Genomic DNA, 22292 nt, shown 5'->3' on the forward strand with positions numbered 1-22292 from the left:
TATGGCTGCACGATAAGAATTAACAGACTTTGATCGCGGAAAGGTAGTTGGAGCTACGAACATGGGATATTCATTTCAAAAATCGTTAGGGAATTCAATATTCCGATATCCACGGTATCAAGAGTGTGCCGCGAATAACCATTTCTGGCCTTACCTCTCACCACCGACAACGCAATGGACGACAGCCCTCACATAACAACCGAGAGAGCGTCGGTTGCCTAGATTTTTCAGTGCTAACAGACAAGCAACACTGCGTGAAAAAACCACAGGAATCATTATGGGACGCACGAGGAACGAATCTGTTAGGGCAGTGGGACGAAATTTGGCGTTAATGGACTATGGTAGTAAACGGCCGATGCGAGTGCTTTTGCTAGAAGCACGACGTCGCTAGCAGCGACCTTCCTGGGCGCGTCGACACATCGGTTGGACTGCAGAGGACTGTAAAACCGTGGCCTGGTCAGAAGAGTCGCGATTTCAGTTGATAAAGAGTCGATGGTAGGGCTCGAGAGTGACGCAAGCCTCTCGAAGCCAGGGATCCAAATTGTCAACACGACACTGTGCAAGCTGGTCCTTAATGGTGTGGGCTTTGTTTACATGAGGTGGAATGGGTCCTCTGATCCAACAAAACCGATCAGTGACTGGAAATTGTTATGTTCGGCTACTTGGAGATCATTTGCCGCCATTCATGTATTTCTTGTTCCCAACAACGATGGAATTTTTATGGACGACAACGCGCTCAGTCACCGGGCCACGACTATTCACGATTAGTTTGAACATTCTGGATAGTTCGAGCGAATGATTTGGCCATCCAGATCGCCCTACACGGATCCCATCGAACATTTATGGAACATATCGAGAGATCAGTTTGTGCACAAAATCGTGCACCGGAAACACTTTCGCAATTATGGACTGCTACAGGAGTAGTGTGGCGAAATAGTTCTGTAGCGGACTTCCAACTACTTGTTGACTCGACGCCATGTCGAGATGCTTCACTACGCCTTGCAAAAGGAGGTCCAACATACTACAGGTGAGAATTATTGAACAATATGAATTAAAATCGTCATAACTTCCGAACGGTTTGCGTTACGATGTCCAAACTGCACGGTTGGCCGCGGGGCATGATGGAAACAAGTATGCGCTGTATGGTTTGGTTTAGCGACTAAGCCCACTTTCATTCGATTGGGTTCACCAATAAGAAAAATGGCGCATCTGGGGGACTGAGAATCTGCATTTCGAGATCGAGAAGTCCCTTCACCCTCAGTGAGTGACTGGGTGGTGTGTAATGTCCAATCACGGAATAGTCGGTGACTACCGAAAGGTACGTGAAGGTTTTAGAAGATGATTTCATTCCTATTACACATACTGACCCTGATTTCGACAATATGTGGTTCCTGCATGACGGAGCTCGACGCTATCGAAGCAGGAGAGTGTTTGCTGTCCTGGAGGAGCACTCTGGGCACCGCATTCTGGCTTTGGGGTACACGAAGGCCACTGGCATGGGCCTCGATTGGCCGCCATATTCTCCGGATCTGAACACAAGCGACTTTTTGTGTGGGGCTTACTTAAGACGAGGTGTACAGCAATAACCCCAAAATCATTGCTGAGCGGAAAATAGCCATTCAGGAGGTCATCGACAGCACAAATGGTTCAAATGGCTCTGAGCACTATGGGACTTAACATCTGAGGTCCCCTACAACTTAGAACTGCTTAAACCTAACTAACCTAAGGACATCACAAACAGCTATGCCCGAGGCAGGATACGAACCTGTGAGCGTAGCAGTCGCGCATTTCCGGACTGAAGCGCCTAGAACCGCTCGGCCACCAAGGCCAGCTCATCGACAGCGTCGATGTTCCAACACTTCAGCGGGTCATGCGGAATTTCGCTATTCGTCTGCGCCACATCACTGCCAAGGTAGGCAACATGTCATAACCTGAATCCAAATATCTGTAGTGACGTTTACATATTAAAAAAATGTGCACGCCTTAGTTTGTAACTAATTTACTTTTTTTCATGTAGTTCAATAATTGGCACCCTGTATTAGGATATATCCCATGACTTTTTCTCAAATCGCTTTTGTTAATGGAAGAAAGACACTTTCACAGGGTCCATCGAATGATGCAATGTGTCAAAAATTTGTAGGTAAATATAGCAATAGGGAACGGCGTGTAATATGTAGAAGAATCCAGAGGGAATAATAATAATGAAAGTCCAAGAACGCAGTACTCACCATAGAAATGGATGTTGCATGGAAATCGAAATCAGTTCTTTACCCAGGTTCAGAAATAATCACCCAGTATATGAACATCTGAAGATCTATGCAAAGTTTCACACCACTTAATTCGCTGTAGGATCTAGTGTCTCTACGAAAATATCCATAGGATATTGTCAAGGTGCGAAATCAATAACCTAGCTTCCAAAATTCAGATCCAGAAAAATGCACTATCATCGACTATTGGTTTAGGTACTTAACCATATTGGGCACTGGCCACTACGTGCAGAACATCTTTCAGGCAGAAGCTATGTGCCGATTAGGAGCCATGGGATTGAAACAATCCCGATCTGGGGCCACACGAAGAGATCATGTCGATTTTGGAACAAACTTGACTACTAATTGTTGGGTAGCCTATACGCAGTAGTAAACAAATGACGTCGTGATGCCTTAGTCACTCTTCCTTTGTAAGCCACGATCTTCCCACTCACTCTACAGTTCCCTCCACATTTCCTGTTTAATTTCTTGGAAATAAATCAGTCAGAGAATTTCGAAGTCACTGCGTTACAGGAAGCATAGATAGATAGTCCAGTTACTGTTCAGTATTATATTGTCGTATTAGCTCGTGGAATCAGATTTCTCAATTCCTTTTAAGTTACATCTTTTCCAGCATACCCTTTTTTTACTTAGAAATAACCCAACAAGAAATCTTCCCGTAGTAGTAATTGCCGGGGTATCACATTACTCTTGTCTATTGGTTCTGGAATTGCATAATGTCTACATGGCGTCGGACATACTCGAGCCATCGCCAACATTAGTTCTTTTTTTTTACCGTGGGCTGGGCTAAAATTGTAGACAGTTTTACTGTGACACGTTTAAGCGGACAGTACTGGCTTATTTTGCTACATATTCTTTGTACGATATAGCTATTCGTAGCCATACGTGTGTTGACCTCGCAAGCACTGCAGACAGATGGTATCATAATGCTCTAGATGGCTGTATTTCATATTTCGGCTTTGCATATGAAAAGTATTTCATGTTGCAGTCATTATCACAGAGAAATCGGTAACATATGTCTGTTTTGCAATATTTGGAAATGAGTTTTATATATTTGTAAGCAAAATTTGAAACAGTTCGTTTATTACAAAATAAATCTCGGTTGAACAGCTTGGTGTTAGTGTACAAAGGACACCTGATGATGCAACAAGGTCGATTGCAGAAATATTGTGTCCTTTGTACACTCACACCAGGATGTTCACCCCAGATTTATTTCGTCATGAAATACGTCAGGAGGAATTGAAGAATCAGTTCGTTTATTTTCTCTTTGTTATCGTTTTGTGATATTAAATCATTATAATCCAAGTAAAAATCGCTTAATTTTATGGCAGTGTTGACAGTGCTGAAAAGGCTGTTCATAACGCTTAATGTTGAAGGAATATTAGGCTTTAAAAACTAATTACCAACACCAGACTTTTTATAAGTTTTTCTCGAGGGTGCTTTCCACCAACCACCGTTTTAGGGGAGGAGATGATAATATATAATTCACTACACAAGGGCTAGTTGAAATTATTTTCCACTGGTGACACAAAGACGAACTTTCATCACCGGCCGTTTTTAGATGTTTCTTCGTAATCGTTCATCCACCAGCCACCACTGAAAATATTAATGGTCAAGATGTACATCGATTATCTTTACTTGCTGGCCGCGTTGGACGAGCGGTTCTAGGCGCTTCAGTCCGGAACCGCGCTTCTGCTACGGTCGCAGGTTCGAATCCTACTTCGGGCATGGATATGTGTGATGTCCTTAGGTTAGTTAGGTTTAAGTAGTTCTAAGTTCTAGGGGACTGATGACCTCAGATGTTAAGTCCCATAGTGCTCAGAGCCATTTTTTTTATTATCTTTACTTACCATACACGACAGTTCTTCACGTCAAGTGATACTCGCTGAACTTTGTCTGCAATGCGGGGCAGCATCTGCTTTTGCTATTATTGTTCAAGGAATGGCAGGTACCAAGTACGATCATCATCTGATATTATTAGAGGTTTCAGGAATGGTGCTCACCATCTATATAAAATAAATGTAACTGATGTTTTTAATGGGCTACGACAGCCTTTCGTTAGTTACGATTTTAGGCCTATCTGAGGCTGTGTTTCACTTTTATCTACATGACAAACATATAATTTTAATAACTACAGAACTACAGGAACCAGCCAGTTTTTATGCGTTTTATTTAAGTTAATGTGCGTTCTGGGTTTCCACACATCTTCAGTTAGTGTAATAGATATTTCAGTCTTAAGTCAGTACATAGTTACAACATCGACAGCAAACTGGATGCTGCAGCTGCAATGTGCTACTACATTTCGCGAGTTGTTTATTTACAGCGTATTGTTATTTAGGTATATTTACTTTCTATTCTGCTTGTTGTTGTTCAGATTTTCGCCCTTATGGATGTGACACTTCTTTACTTCTATTTTGGACAAGAACACCTCAGTATCCGCCATGGTGACGACTGACATCGTTGTTTACATCCGGAGATGCATGTATGGCCAGAGATTACATTTTACTAACAGGTTCTAATTTCGTCAAAGTTATGTCTATGTCTTACTTAGAGTTTCTGCATGCCGTCTGCTTAACGTCTGCTGTGCAGCGAGCTACCTTAATTTAAGTATTAACTGTATTTTTCTTACTTGTCACTTCTTCTTCCGTGTGTATTTGCTTTTAGGAAGCTTTAATTGTCGAGTGCTATTAATAGTTCCATAGATTTCGTGTTTGTTTTGAATACAGTCAGAGAGAGTCCCTTTAGTCAACCATAGTGCCAGTAGTGTTAGTGTTTGTTTCCAATACAGTCCAGAGACAGGTAGTGCTATTTTCATTGTTTTCTACAAGAAGTGGCTAGCAACCACAGTTTAGTGAATAAACAGCCGCCTTCAGTGAATTAGCAGTCTAGTTAAAGGTTGATTAACTCTCTTCAGTAAACTGATTCCTTAGGATGGATAGGATGTGTGACTGCTGTGTACGGACGCAGGAGGAGCTGGCCACTGTTCGCGAACAGCTGAGCGTGTTGATGGCCGCGGTCAGCCGTCTTCAGGCTGCTGCCTCGGAGTGTAGCGGCAGTGGGGAGTCTGGTGCGTCGCAAGGTACACCCCAGGTGTTACATGCTTCACCCACTGTCCCTGCTGTCGAGACATTTTCGCGTGTACCGGGCGCGGTTGGGCCACCCTCTCCCCAAGGGGAGTGGCGGGTTCAGCGGCGTTCGCGGCGTACGAGGCGGAGGGTCAATGTGGAGGCTGGCCGTGTGGCATCGCCCGCTCTGCCTGTGAGTGGACATGTGGCTGCTCCTTCAGCAAGGTCCGAGCAGGCACACGGGGGGAGGGGTTTATTAGTTATTGGGAGCTCCAACGTTAGGCGGGTGATGGAGCCCCTTAGGGAAATAGCGGGAAGGTCGGGGAAGAAGGCCAGTGTTCACTCTGTCTGCTTGCCGGGGGGTCTCATCCGAGATGTGGAGGAGGCCCTACCGGCGGCGATAGAGAGCACTGGGTGCACCCGACTGCAAATTGTTGCTCATGTCGGCACCAATGACTCCTGCCGTCTGGGTTCAGAGGTCATCCTCAGTTCGTACAGGGGGTTGGCGGAATTGGTGAAGGCGGAAAGCCTCGCTCTCGGGGTGAAATCAGATCTAACTATTTGTAGTATCGTTCCCAGAACCGATCGCGGTCCTCTGGTTTGGAGCCGAGTGGAAGGCTTAAACCAGAGGCTCAGACGATTCTGCGGAGATCTGGGATGCAAATTTCTCGACCTCCGCTATCGGGTGGAGAAATGTAGGGTCCCCCTGAATAGGTCAGGCGTGCACTACACGCCGGTAGCGGCTACAAGGTTAGCGGAGTACGTGTGGAGTGCACATGGGGGTATTTTAGGTTAGAGAATCCCCTCCCTAGGCCCGACAAGACGCCTCCTGAGAGGCGGCAAGGTAGGAGTAGGCAGAATGCAACAGGGAATAACAATATTAATGTGCTAATAGTAAACTGCAGGAGCGTCTACAGAAAGGTCCCAGAACTGCTCTCATTAATAAACGGTCATAACGCCCATATAGTACTAGGGACAGAAAGTTGGCTGAAACCATACGTAAACAGTAATGAAATCCTAAACTCAGATTGGAATGTATACCGCAGAGACAGGCTGGACAGTGAAGGGGGAGGCGTGTTTATAGCGATAAGAAGTGCAATAGTATCGAAGGAAATTGACGGAGATCCGAAATGTGAAATGATTTGGGTGAAGGTCACGGTTAAAGCAGGCTCAGACATGGTAATTGGATGTCTCTATAGGCCCCCTGGCTCAGCAGCTGTTGTGGCTGAGCACCGGAAGGATAATTTGGAAAATATTTCGAGTAGATTTCCCCACCATGTTATAGTTCTGGGTGGAGATTTCAATTTGCCAGATATAGACTGGGAGACTCAGACGTTCATAACGGGTGGCAGAGACAAAGAATCCAGTGAAATTTTTTTAAGTGCTTTATCTGAAAACTACCTTGAGCAGTTAAACAGAGAACCGACTCGTGGCGATAACATATTAGACCTTCTGGTGACAAACAGACCCGAACTATTTGAAAAAGTTAACGCAGAACAGGGAATCAGCGATCATAAAGCGGTTGCAGCATCGATGATTTCAGCCGTAAATAGGAATATTAAAAAGGGTAGGAAGATTTTTCTGTTTAGAAAAAGTGACAAAAAGCAGATTTCAGAGTACCTGTTGGCTCAACACAAAAGTTTTGTCTCAAGTACAGATAGTGTTGAGGATCAGTGGACAAAGTTCAAAACCGTCGTACATAATGCGTTAGATGAGTATGTGCCAAGCAAGATCGTAAAAGATGGAAAAGAGCCACCGTGGTACAACAACCGAGTTAGAAAACTGCTGCGGAAGCAAAGGGAACTTCACAGAAAACATAAACATAGCCAAAGCCTTGCAGACAAACAAAAATTACGCGAAGCGAAATGTAGTGTAAGGAGGGCTATGCGAGATGCGTTCAATGAATTCGAAAGTAAAGTTCTATGTGCTGACTTGGCAGAAAATCCTAAGAAATTTTGGTCTTATGTCAAAGCGGTAGGTGGATCAAAACAAAATGTCCAGACACTCTGTGACCAAAATGGTACTGAAACAGGGGATGACAGACTAAAGGCCGAAATACTAAATGTCTTTTTCCAAAGTTGTTTCACAGAGGAAGATTGCACTGTAGTTCCTTCTCTAGATTGTCGCACAGATGACAAAATGGTAGATATCGAAATAGACGACAGAAGGATAGAGAAACAATTAAAATCGCTCAAAAGAGGAAAGGCCTCTGGACGTGATGGGATACCAGTTCAATTTTACACAGAGTACGCGAAGGAACTTGCCCCCCTTCTTGCAGCGGTGTACCGTAGGTCTCTAGAAGGGCGTAGCGTTCCAAAGGATTGGAAAAGGGCACAGGTCATCCCCGTTTTCAAGAAGGGACGTCGAACAGATGTGCAGAACTATAGACCTATATCTCTAACGCCGATCAGTTGTAGAATTTTGGAACACGTATTGTGTTCGATTATAATGACTTTTCTGGAGACTAGAAATCTACTCTGTAGGAATCAGCATGGGTTTAGAAAAAGACGGTCATGCGAAACCCAGCTCGCGCTATTCGTCCACGAGACTCAGAGGGCCATAGACACGGGTTCACAGGTAGATGCCGTGTTTCTTGACTTCCGCAACGCGTTCGATACAGTTCCCCACAGTAGTTTAATGAACAAAGTAAGAGCTTACGGACTATCAGACCAATTGTGTGATTGGATTCAGGAGTTCCTAGATAACAGGACGCAGCATGTCATTTTCAATGGAGAGAAGTCTTCCGAAGTAAGAGTGATTTCAGGTGTGCCGCAGGGGAGTGTCATAGGACCATTGCTATTCACAATATACATAAATGACCTGGTGGATGACATCGGAAGTTCACTGAGGCTTTTTGCAGATGATGCTGTGGTGTATCGAGAGGTTGTAACAATGGAAAATTGTTCTGAAATGCAGGAGGATCTGCAGCGAATTGACGCATGGTGCAGGGCAATTGAATCTCAATGTAGACAAGTGCAATGTGCTGCGAATACACAGAAAGATAGATCCTTTATCATTTAGCTACAAAATAGCAGGTCAGCAACTGGAAGCAGTTAATACCATAAATTATCTGGGAGTACGCATTAGGAGTGATTTAAAATGGAATGGTCATATAATGTTGATCGTCGGTAAAGCAGATGCCAGACTGAGATTCATTGGAAGAATCCTAAGGAAATGCAATCCGAAAACAAAGGAAATAGGTTACAGTACGCTTGTTCGCCCACTGCTTGAATACTGCTCAGCAGTGTGGGATCCGTACCAGATAGGGTTGATAGAAGAGATAGAGCAGATCCAACGGAGAGCAGCGCGCTTCGTTACAGGATCATTTAGTAATCGCGAAAGCGTTACGGAGATGATAGATAAACTCCAGTGGAAGACCCTGCAGGAGAGACGCTCAGTAGCTCGGTACGGGCTTTTGTCAAAGTTTCGAGAACATACCTTCACCGAAGAGTCAAGCAGTATATTGCTCCCTCCTACGTATATCTCGCGAAGAGACCATGAGGATAAAATCAGAGAGATTAGAGCCCACACAGAGGCATACCGACAATCCTTCTTTCCACGAACAATACGAGACTGGAATAGAAGGGAGAACCGATAGATGTACTCAAGGTACCCTCCGCCACACACCGTCAGGTGGCTTTCGGAGTATGTATAGAGATGTAGACGTAGATGTAGAACTGAAATAAATTTAAACTGAATGTGCTGCGTACTCTATAAGGTTATCAAATAAGTGCGTTAGTGGCTGTTTAGGTTATGTGGTATAACTTAAAAAATTAAAGGCACCGTAGTACATTTTACGAGTATACGGCAAATTAATATTTTCCCCTTCTTTCTTGTTTTCTCTCACAGGTGGAATCACATTTATGAACCAAAAAGAAATAACAACATGTCTACATTATGTAGAACTGTTTTATGCCCTGGATGGGCTTACACAAGATTATGCATTTTATGGCTGCGCTTGCAGCTCCATTTGGTCGCTTAGGACGTCACCTGGTGATGCACATTTGTGAGAATAAATTTCGATTTCTTTACACAAGTTCATTTGTTTCCCCTTGTTGGCCAGGTTGAGTATTTGGAAGTTGTGAGCTATGTTTGTCACTTGATATTCGTCTTTAGCTACATGTAGGGCAAATCTGGATTTGCTTAAGTTTTTTCAACAAAGAGCATCATGTATTGATATTTCTTCTTGTTTGGCCAACGAATATCTTTGAACAAGAACTGCAGTCGAATTTGTATATTCCTGATCGACTTTATGGCTTCCTGTTATTTTTAATGGTATGCATGGCTTTATGCTTAATTGTATTATTTGTGTAAAAACGAATTCTGACATTTGTTTCCTGGAAAAGGTTTTCTACTTTATATAACAGTTTTCCTAAAAATATGTTCATATATTTTTCTGTTAGCCGTGATGCGGTGTTAGTGTGGGTTTGTCTCTGTGGTTGGTTATGTGTGAATTTATTTTACTGTTTAGCTCATTTATTAGTTTTGGACTGCAGCCATTATTGTGCTTATTAGTGTGGCACGAGATTTTATTGACGGTGTCACCTGTGTGTGTTGGTTTCCTGCATACTTGAAATTTACGTGTGTTGTTGGAGCTACTGAAGGAGAGATCTAGGATATTTATACCTTTGACTGCCTGGTGCTCAGTAGTAAAGATGTTGTTCTAGTGCACTGTATTCGTTTCTTTTGTGATGTCCTCAATTTTTTTTCTGTTGTGTTATCATATATTATTTTGTCAGCTTTCTGGGGATTTTCTTTAAAGAATTTACATTCTAAGATGTTGATAAAATCACCAAGTAAACTGGCAAGGCAGCTACACATAACTACACCACCTTTCTGATGGTACATTTTGTTTTTAAAAGAGAACTAGTCATGTTAACAGTATCAATGTTAAGAAATTAATAAACTCTTATATTTTTGGTAAGGAGCAGTTTTTTGTGCTTAAACAAGTTATTTTAATTATTTCTTTTCTGTCATTGATAGGTATGTTTGTGTACAGGTTTGTGATGTCACATGATGTGAACATAGTTGCCTCAGGAACCTCAATGTCCTTTATACTACTAAGTAGTTCATAACTGTTCTGTACTGAATGAACATGCATCCTCAAATTTGAATGTGTTGCTGAGGGCCTCATTCAGTTTCTTGCCAAATGACCAAATAGAGTTGCCAAACAATTTTTTTCTAAGGAATTTCCATAATTTGCTGGAGTAAAATTATGTTTTGCCTTTGGGCATCCTCAGGTGGACACCTTTGTAACATGTGAAGAATTGAAACTCAAGATAAAAAAGTTCCTGTCTTGATGAAGTAGTAAAACAAGTAGCTGCTGCTGAATTAATGGTCCATCAATGCTTTATTAAAAAGTGTTATTCTGCAATGAAAAGAACTCAAGAATTTTGCCAAAAATCAGTTTATCTCAAAAAAATTACCCACAAAAACACACACACAAATGTAATGAATTGCCATAGGGCTATAGCATTCTTCAGGGAAGCTGCTATCTGCGGGTGCAAACTGTATAGTTTTTGTTTACTGTTACCTCGTATTTGCACTGTTTGACTCTGTGCTCCTAACTTAGGTCTGTGTGCTGTTAGAGAATCACTACTTAACTTTCATGAATGTAATTTGGAATCAGATGATACTGGTTATACTTTTCGTTTATTTTCAATTTATTTCTATTCCAATGAAGTCCGGTGGGGTCTTCTTGTATGCGATGCAGGTCTTCGATGGATAGGCTTGACAGACATTAATAATATTGTGGATATTTGTAGCCATTTTGCCTCACTTGCTACTTCAGTTATGTTTATTACATAGACATGAACAAATGTTATCCACTCCTAGGTGGAACATAACTCAAACTACGCCCAAAGTAAAATCGAAACTGCTACTAAAAAGCTATATTAGCCAATCAAAGTGCGAGCTACATTTTTCGTGTGTATACCTTTCTTTTTTTTTTTTTTTTTTTGCCTGAAATGATGGTTAGCAGAGTGTATTATTTCTGAAAATCTAAAAGCACCAGGAAATGGATAGTTTGTTTTTATACCAACCGTTCCTTGAATGATATATGCGATAACAAATGCTAACCGTGTGAGAATCCTATAACGTCATACGTCAACATATTTTTTATTATGTGTAGCAGTTTATCGTAAATTCATTTATCTGTTTCATCGCAGTGTGTATACTGTAGATACCTTTGGTTCTGCCGGAGACAGAATTTCAGAGTAATTGCTGCCTACTGATTATGCTTTGAACAAGATGTGTTGTTGATGTTGGGAGCGAGCGCGTAGCAGTGCAGTTAAGTCTCGTGGAGTGAGTGCAAAGAGTCTGAAATCTGCGGTCGAGTGATGCTCTGACGATGTGCTTGCCGGCATTGTTCGGATGAAATTGTTAATTCGCTTTGGCTGCAACTACCCACGCAATGTTTGTTCGCTTTACAGTTTCAATTTGAAATGGTCACTGTTTATGATGCATGCAGAATACCTCTAAAACTGAGTGTCTTAAGGAATGTTTGCAACGATTAATAATAGCGGTAATACACCTTACCATTGGTGATAAGCTAACAACCACTTTCTTACTAGAGCCCGACATCTTCCTTAACTATCAGTAACTGAAATATATATATATCGATAAGTTCTTGCAGTGGAGTGACGCAGCACTGTCGTCGTGTAGGACATTCGTGTCATCTTATAACCCACATCACAGACAATATTATCATCAAAAACGAGCGTGTGTTACTTAGACTATAGCGGCAAAATAGCGCAAAACTGTAGTAGACGCTAAGTGAACAAACCGTTTTTCATTCTGCTCACGGATACTACTTTCACTGATTTGGCTGTATCCTCCAATGTTTTTCGCACAAAACATCGAAACACGAAATAAAGTTACCGTATACTGGTGATGCCTACATTGTCGGCCTGCATAGTTTATACCCATACAGATCACAATAGCCCTATCGAAAACAGAATATCTAGCAAAATAAGCCAATAATACCCTGCGAAACTGTTCGTAGTATAATGATTCATCTTTTTAAATCACAAAATATAAATAAACGAAAGGGGAATAACATACCAAATTTTCTGAAAACTGCGACAATTATACTGAGATGACAAAAGTTATGGGACAGTATCGTTTGCACAAATGCGGAATGGTAGTTGGAGCTAGATACAAGGGACATCCCATTTCGGAAACAGTTAATGAATTCAATATTCTGAGAACCACAGTGTCAAGAGTGTTCCGAGAATACCAAATTTCAAGCATTACCTCTCACCACGGATAACGCATGTCCGACGGCCTCACTTATGAACGAGAGAACTGGTGTTTGCGTAGAGTTGTCACTACTAACAGACAAACAGCATAGCTTGAAATAAAAGCCAAAATCAATGTGTGACGGACGACGAACGTATCCGTTCAGACATTGCGGCGAAATTTAACGTTAATGGGCTATGCACCGCCTTTCGTGGGCTTGTGACGATAGCTTTTGGATCCTAGGCAGCTGGAAAACCGTAGCCTGGTTAGATGTATCGGATTTCAATTGGTAAGAGCCGATGGTAGGCTCGAGGTGGCGCAGATGCCACGAAGCCATAGAATCAGTTGTCAAAAGGGCACTGTGCAAGCCTGTGGTAGCGGCTCCGTAATGGTGTGGCCTGTGGTTACATGGAATGGAGTTGGTCCTCTGGTCTAACTGAGCCGATCATTGACTGTAAATCGTGATGTCCGGCTACTTGGACACCATTTGCAGCCTCTCATGGGCTTCATATTCCCAAATAACGATGGACATTTCATGGAAGATAATTCATCATGTCACCGGGCCACAGCAGTTCGCATTTGGTTCAAATGAGTTATTTGACTACCACAACGCTCGACATGAATCGCATCGAACCTTTATGGGTCATAATCGAGAGTTCATTCGAGCACAAAATCCTGAACCAGGAACACTTTCACAATTATGGATGGCTATAGAGACAGGTTGGCTCAATTTATCTGCATGGAACTTCCAATGACTTGTTGACTCCATGCCGTGAGGAGTTGCTGCACTAAGCCAGACAAAAGTAAGTCCCACACGGTGTTAGGAGCTATCCCATGATTTTGGTCATCTCACTGAAGAGTTTATCTATTGCAGAACATGATGCATTGTCAACTACTCGTTCTAAAATGGTGATCGTGAATTAACCATTACGTAAAAGCTTCTAAACAACGTCACGTGAAGTAAGTTTGTTTTTGTATGACTCGTGGAACTGACCTCAATTAGGCTGGGTGAAACCGAATCTAACTGATGCTATATTTGTCAGTCACCGTCGCCGCTTGTATTTTCCTAGTGTGGAACATTATGCATTACCATCTCCTTCCCTAAAGCGGTGCTTGGTGAAGTGCGTCGTTCCTCAAACTACTTCTAGGAACGCCTGGTGGTGATAGTTAGTTGAAGATTTTTGCTGTAACAGACGCTGCCGGTCATCCTCCATCCCCAAACGCTGGCGATACTGTTGTCAAGTCTGAGTGCATTTCACTTCATAGCGAAGAACTGCAGCAAACACTAAGTAAACATACAGTATACTATTTTAACTTTTGCTCAAAATAAACTGTCCATGGCGATGCAGCGAATAGGCCCGATACCATGCGGATATTATGCGATTGCTAACACACTAGACGAAGGTAATGTTATTCCAGCCCATTCTTATCATAGGAAGCTCTTTTATTGATCTATTCTAATAAAAAAAATGGATTCGTAGGAACGGCTTTGGCTTCATAAGGAGTCAAAAAATGTGGATTGGACAGTGATATGGCAGTGAAATACTAAACTGTGACTGGAGTAATATTGTTCTTTCTATTATTAGTATGAAGTTGTTATCTGTGTGTCTGTGTATTGGTGTATACCACTGTGCAGTTACTATGCGGCCGTCTTAATTGTGATCCTCCAACTGTATACGCAAAAGGCTCTCTAGTACAGAATTATCTCGAATAATTATGTCGTAAGTGGTGTATACGTTTGAATGTCCCATCCACATACTCGAACAGTACAATCAGACATTCAAAGTGTGCTTCATATAAATTGATACTTTAAATATCTCTATAAGATAACCTTCAAACGTCGTCATTAAATACTTTCGTGGCTGTTAAAGCTATAAAACGTATACTGATCAGCCAGAACATTATGACCACCGACCTACTATCGATATAAACCCGTCCACGCAATAGTAGCGTCATCTGGCGAGGAATGACAGTCAGACACAAGCGCGGTGCGTGTGGTATCAGTGAGAGTGCTGTTCATGTATAGGGAATGGAGAAGGCGCGAGTCTATCTCAGTTTGACAAAGGGCCCGGAGGCTTGGCGCTTCGAGGAGTGCTGTGGTGAGTGTTCTCAAAACCGAGGTGAAAGCACGTTCAGACATCGTGGGGTTGGACGCCCAACCCTCATTACAGATATCGCACGTCATAGGATGGGCAGACTCGTAAAACAGCATAGGTGGCAAACTGTGGCGGAAATAACATCAGACCTTAACGCTGGGCAGAGTACAAGTGTGTCTGAACACACGGTGCACCGAACACTTGTAACGAATGCCTAAGAACCATTCAAGTGCCACTGTTAACTCTACATCATCAGCAACTACGACGAAAATGGGTATGTGAACATCGGCACTGGACGTTGGCGCAGTGCAAGAGCGTTGCACGGTCTGATTAATTCGGATCTCTTCTTCATCATTCCGATAGGAGGGCGCGAAACCATCGTCTTTCAAGAGAACAACTCCTTGACACCTGTTCTGCAGGATGGAGACAAGGTGGTGGTGGCTCCAAAATGCTTTGCGGAACATTCAAGAGGCACCCATGGGTCCAGTGGAGTCGTGCAAGGCACCATGACGGTCAGGGTGTACCCTACGCTGGTTGCAGGTCATGTACACTCCTTCACGACGATCATTTTTACCGGCTGCTGTGGTAATACGCCATGTCATGAGGCCAGGAGTGTGATGGAATGGTTCGAGGAACACAGTGGCGATTTCCGCCAGACTTGAATCCGATCGAACACATCTGGGATGTGATTGAATGTGGCGTCATCCCTTGCGGGAATGTACGTAATTGGGTGACTTGTGGGTGCAGATGTCGTGCAACTTCCTCCAGTGACCTACCAAGGTCTCGTTGCTTACATGCCACGACGCATCGCCGCTGTTAAAAAAATGGTTCAAATGGCTCTGAAGACTATGGGACTTAACATCTGAGGTCATCAGTCCCCTAGAACTTAGAACTACTTAAACCTAACTAACCTAAGGACATCACACACATCAACACCCGAGGCACGATTCGAACCTGCGACCGTAGCGGTCGCGCGGTTCCAGACTAAAGCGCCTAGAACCGCTCTGACACACCGCCGACTCGCCGCTGTTATTCGTGCCAAAGATGGACCTATCGGCTGTTAGGTATGGGGTCATAATGTTCTGGGTGATTGGTGTATAGCAGAAAAGAAAATATCCTTCAGGAGATTAATGTAAACTGTATAGATTTAGTCACTTGCTGCACAATAGTAATTACATACAGGGTGTTTCAAAAATGACCGGTATATTTGAAACGGCAATAAAAACTAAACGAGCAGCGATAGAAATACACCGTTTGTTGCAATATGCTTGGGACAACAGCACATTTTCAGGCGGACAAACTTTCGAAATTACAGTAGTTACAATTTTCAACAACAGATGGCGCTGCGGTCTGGGAAACTCTATAGTACGATATTTTCCACATATCCACCATGCGTAGCAATAATATGGCGTAGTCTCTGAATGAAATTACCCGAAACCTTTGACAACGTGTCTGGCGGAATGGCTTCACATGCAGATGAGATGTACTGCTTCAGCTGTTCAATTGTTTCTGGATTCTGGCGGTACACCTGGTCTTTCAAGTGTCCCCACAGAAAGAAGTCACAGGGGTTCATGTCTGGCGAATAGGGAGGCCAATCCACGCCGCCTCCTGTATGTTTCGGATAGCCCAAAGCAATCACACGATCATCGAAATATTCATTCAGGAAATTAAAGACGTCGGCCGTGCGATGTGGCCGGGCACCATCTTGCATAAACCACGAGGTGTTCGCAGTGTCGTCTAAGGGGCCGCGGTGGTCTCGCGGTTCTAGGCGCGCAGTCCGGAACCGTGCCACTGCTACGGTCGCAGGTTCGAATCCTGCCTCGGGCATGGATGTGTGTGATGTCCTTAGGTTAGTTAGGTTTAAGTAGTTCTAAGTTCTAGGGGACTAATGACCACAGCAGTTGAGTCCCATAGTGCTCAGAGCCATTTGAACCATTGTCGTCTAAGGCAGTTTGTACCGCCACAAATTCACGAAGCATGTCCAGATAGCGTGATGCAGTAATTGTTTCGGATCTGAAAAATGGGCCAATGATTCCTTTGGAAGAAATGGCGGCCCAGACCAGTACTTTTTGAGGATGCAGGGACGATGGGACTGCAACATGGGGCTTTTCGGTTCCCCATATGCGCCAGTTCTGTTTATTGACGACGCCGTCCAGGTAAAAATAAGCTTCGTCAGTAAACCAAATGCTGCCCACATGCATATCGCCGTCATCAATCCTGTGCACTATATCGTTAGCAAATGTCTCTCGTGCAGCAATGGTAGCGGCGCTGAGGTGTTGCCGCGTTTGAATTTTGTATGGATAGAGGTATAAACTCTGTCGCATGAGACGATACGTGGACGTTGGCGTCATTTGGACCGCAGCTGCAACACGGCGAACGGAAACCCGAGGCCGCTGTTGGATCACCTGCTGCACTAGCTGCGCTTTGCCCTCTGTGGTTGTCGTACGCGGTCGCCCTACCTTTCCAGCACGTTCATCCGTCACGTTCCCAGTCCGTTGAAATTTTTCAAACAGATCCTTTATTGTATCGCTTTTCGGTCCTTTGGTTACATTAAACCTCCGTTGAAAACTTAGTCTTGTTGCAACAACACTGTGTTCTAGGCGGTGGAATTCCAACACCAGAAAAATCCTCTGTTCTAAGGAATAAACCATGTTGTCTACAGCACACGTGCACGTTGTGAACAGCACACGCTTACAGCAGAAAGACGACGTACAGAATGGCGCACCCACAAACTGCGTTGTCTTCTATATCTTTCACATCACTTGCAGAGCCATCTGTTGTTGAAAATTGTAACTACTGTAATTTCGAAAGTTTGTCCGCCTGAAAATGTACTGTTGTCCCAAGCATATTGCAACAAACGGTGTATTTCTATCGCTGCTCGTTTAGTTTTTATTGCCGTTTCAAATATACCGGTCATTTTTGAAACACCCTGTATACACTTCCTGGGATTGATCATCAATAAAAGCATCAATATGAATAAGTAATCTGATCGTAGCACTTTCATAGACGCACACCAATAATCACTTACTTGTGGTAAATCAGTCAGCTTACTTCTTCTCTCTGAAACCTTGATGACTCCTGTAATGTTACATTATTTCTTTTCTTTTATGACAATTATTCATATGGCATGCATGAAACTGCAGAAATCGACGTGGTCCAGTGACGACCTGCGATGTAGGCATCTGAATTAGGCGGAGTCGAAAGAACAAAAAACTTTCAATAGCTGTCGAACTGAACATTTAACTTCAGATCGCGTAATTAAGTGCAAACTCTTCCGCCTAAACAAAGCATACATACTCCTTTTTCTGCCGTAAAATCTCAGTATGTAAATCAATCAGGTGAAATGTATGGAATAATTACTTTCACGAACCTCTTTTGATGTAATATTGTTAGTCTTCATTTAATGATCCAAAAACATTGTGAAATTGGCTTCAGTTTTTCTATGTCTTAGCAATTCCATCAATTTAGCAACACTTTTCTAACGGCGCCAGTACACGTCTTAGAATTACAAAGCTTCCCACCATCGCGATTAAAATTTAATAACTCAGTACACGTATTACATTTAATTCAAAAGAAGAATTATCCTGTCAGAGAATTCATTGCGCTGATGAGCGTCGATCTAGTCGTATTATTTTTGACTGCTGGAAACTCATTGTACTTTCATCTGTCCGTCTCACTCGCTCACTGGCTATATCAGTTCCGACATATCACTTTCGCACTTACTTCCTTACATTTCAGCATAAGAATCTGCAATCCACAAACATTCATAAAATTTATAAAATAACCGTACATGATACAGCACGAAATAAATTAATATGATGTATGTTCACTATAACTGGCTTAGACGCTCTCTGACTAACCTACACTCTTACGGAAAAAAAAGTCGCATCAGGAATGATTATCCGAATAAGACCGAAATCGGTTGATGGAATGTACATCTACCGGCAAACAAGTGGTTACGATTTCAGAAAATTTAGATGATTTATTCAACAGAAAGAGCTACAAAAACTGAGCAAGTCAACAATACGCTAGTCCGACCCTTACGCAAGCAGTTATTTACCTTGGCATCGTTTGAGAGATTTGTTGGATGTCCTCCTGAGGATATCGTGCCAAATTCGGTCCAATTGGCCGGTTAGATCGGCAAAATCCCGAACTTGTTGGAGGGCCCTACCCATAATGCTCGAGACGTTGCAACGTTACGTTATGTAGGCGAGCTAATCGGTCGCCTTGACTTGTACAAGGTAAGATTAATTTCCCTGCTGAGCTGGGTGTGAGTCGACGAGACGAGGACGTCACGTGGCCGCTCAAGGCCAGCCAGGTGCAAGAGTGTCAGCAAAGGACCGAATGTGGGGAAAATCTCAGTATGGGGATTTGGACGATGCGTCGATCGCTTGTAGGAAGGCCAACTATACTCGCAGTAAAGGCAAGCTTTGAGAAAAGCTGAAAGATATTCTTACAGCTCTCTGAGACTCCATAATAATTTACAATCACACATTAATGCAAATCTGAATGCATCTGCCATCTCAGAAAAATGAGGCACATCCAGTGACACAACAATAATTCCAATAATGAGATTTTCACTCTGCAGCGGAGTGTGCGCTGATATGAAACTTCCTGGCAGACAAAAACTGTGTGCCGGACCGAGGCTCGAACTCGGGACCTTTGCCTTTCGCGGGCAAGTGCCAACTGAGCTACCCAAGCACGACTCACGACCCGCGAAATGCAAAGGTCCCGAGTTCGAGTCTCGGTCCAGCACACAGTTTTAATCTGCCAGGAAGTTTCATATCAACACACACTCCGCTGCAGAGTGAAAATCTCATTCTGGAAACATCCCCCAGGCTGTGGCTAAGCCATTTCTCCGCAATATCCTTTCTTTCAGGAGTGCTACTTCTGCAAGGTTCGCAGGAGAGCTTCTGTAAAGTTTGGAAGGTAGGAGACGAGGTACTGGCAGAAGTAAAGCTGTGAGTACGGGGCGTGAGTCGTGCTTGGGTGGCTCAGTTGGTAGAGCACTTGCTCGTGAAAGGCAAAGGTCCCGAGTTGGAGTCTCGGTCCGGCACAAAGTTTTAATAATTCCAATCTTTAAAACTGTAGAAGTCATTATTTCACAGCGAATAAACAGTTACACAATGAAGCTCTGAAATACCAACTTTTAATCACTTCATACGATTTCAACAGACAATATCTCATATGAGAGCATTACACTATAGCTATCATCCCTGAAAGCTACGTATGTGTATCGATTTTATTTATTGATTTATTACGTCTTTTATATCTTTTTTATTATGCAGATGTCTGCCAGAATGTCGTATTCTCCACATTTACACAGCTAATGAAAAGAGCATGAATACCTCACATATTGTCCCACTTGAGTAGTTATTTTATGAACAATTTACTATTTTGGCAGTAACTTTATTTAAATGCTGACCCGCAAGTGCTGTCAAAAAACTGTGATAGTTTCAAAGTGGTCAGTCGTATGTGACACCACGATTGAAAAGGGAACGAAAAGAAACTTCTGTTAAGAAGGTGTAAATAATTGTTTACATTAGACTTAGCGATAACCTGTGGTCATTTAACGTGAACGCATTTGTGTAAGAATACTGACATATTTATTTATGAACTAGCTGTTACTTACACTTATTGTAAATGATCTGAATGTAACTGCAAGTTCATAATATTTCTTTCGTCTAAACATTGACAATAATACATTAGTTTAGTGCGAGGAAGTGGCCAAAATGAGTCAAATGTTTGTAGCGCTTAAGAGCGATGTATTTTTCGTGGAGACTACCTCCGGCCAATGGAAGAGCAGACAGCAGAGGAACACTACGAGAGTCGAGTGGAGACGGGGACTTTTCAAGCGATTCTGGGCACTTGGATGGCGAGTTCTTGAAGTCAGACCTGCCTGAAGTAACGTGCATGAACCAGAGTGGAGGTGATTGATTATTGGGGAGGGGGGGGGTGAACAGTCGCCACCATACTTTAATTTCTCAAGGGACTTTTATATTACTAGAGGTCAAAATGTGCTCCAGTGAAGGAGTCTGTGGGGCGGCGGTTTGATTATATGATTGCTATATAAAAGTTTGAAAGTTGATTCAGTTCCTATTATTTAGAATGTTATTTATGCTGTCTTTCGCCGTTCTCAACACTGGCTCTCTAATTACTTTTAGCATCCAGAAAGTGATTTAACAAAACGTGAAGCCTGTAATTAGAATTCCTAGTGCCCACTTCATCTGAGAATACAATTATAGCTGCAGCTTATAGCTCTGAGGAATTAGGAGATTGTCCGGGATTTATAATCAAAAACGATATTCCAAAATAGTTGAGTATATTCTGAAAGTCACTGATAAAAAAACACAAGTATCCCTACAACCTAACTAACAGAGGAGTTCAGAGTCTAATGCGCTGATGCAACCATAAATGTCCGAATTAAATGTTGAAATGAATGCTCGCCATAATTTGATGAGAATATTTCATCAAACGCCACACTAAATAATTGGTAGAATGTCTGTCCCGCGACGGCACGTGAAAATACGACAATACGCAAACTGAAGCTAGATAATGAAAATCACTTGAAATGATTTCATGGTTACGCGTATCTCTAGTAACTTAATACGGCACCCGAGGCTGTTTGTAGCAGTGATACCGATGCGACGCGACTCCCGACACCGATGGCGTGTTATTCAGCGTCTGGAGAGAACTGGGGCCTTGCTTCCTAGTGCAGCGTTCTTATATATAAAGCCGCGGTGCGGACGGCTAAGGGAACGCCTGATCAAATCGGCTCTCCCTACTAGCCGCTGGGCTAGTAATGTACCACATTAAGATACATAATAATTCATAGCTTCTCTTGCTGATGGCCGATGAAGCTCTTAATTTAAATGTGCACTCAGCACGCAGGTAAGTATCGATAATAAAATTTTGACGTGGCTAAGTTAAATATTTTGGGCGAGAGAATTAATTTAATTACACTGCACGCAGTAGATGAGCTCTGAACTGGCCCTTTTGAGATCCGCTATCGCTATAATTTTATAGGTATTCAAAAGAAACTTTTCACATCTTCATAGTCATAGCGGACCTCCAACCTATTTAAATCTAAACATCCTAGCCTTATTTATTAGCCTGCTTAATCTATCTTGCTTCCTTCAGTTTTGAGATGAAAACCACAAAATCATGAATTTCCACTAAAATCTTAATTTGTGAAATCCAAAGTACTGTTTTTATTAAATCGTTATGACAGATGAATCTAAATATAAATTTTGAAGTCTCTAGCTCTTTTCTGTTGCGCCAATGATTTTTTCAGAAAAACGTCCAAATTTCGAAAATGGCTGAAGTTATCGAACTGATATTTAACACATATTAATTTAGTATTACTTCTGACATGCTAGAAAAGCTTTAGGTTATTTGCTTGATTTTTAAAGTATTGCGCAACATTTATGACGTCAGAGCTAGTTACAGCAGACCGGCTGGCACACAATGGAAAGACTGATGTGAGTTTATTACGGCGTGAGTAGGCTGCTTCCCTACATCACCCTCTACTTAAATTTTTTGTTTATGGATGTTAATGAACTAAAAAAAATTTTATTACAAAAAGGGAAGCAAGAGTACAGTTTAACTTCCTATAAAAAAATCAA

Source organism: Schistocerca nitens, chromosome 4, assembly GCF_023898315.1.
Source record: "Schistocerca nitens isolate TAMUIC-IGC-003100 chromosome 4, iqSchNite1.1, whole genome shotgun sequence".
Taxonomy (NCBI): Eukaryota; Metazoa; Arthropoda; class Insecta; order Orthoptera; family Acrididae; genus Schistocerca; species Schistocerca nitens.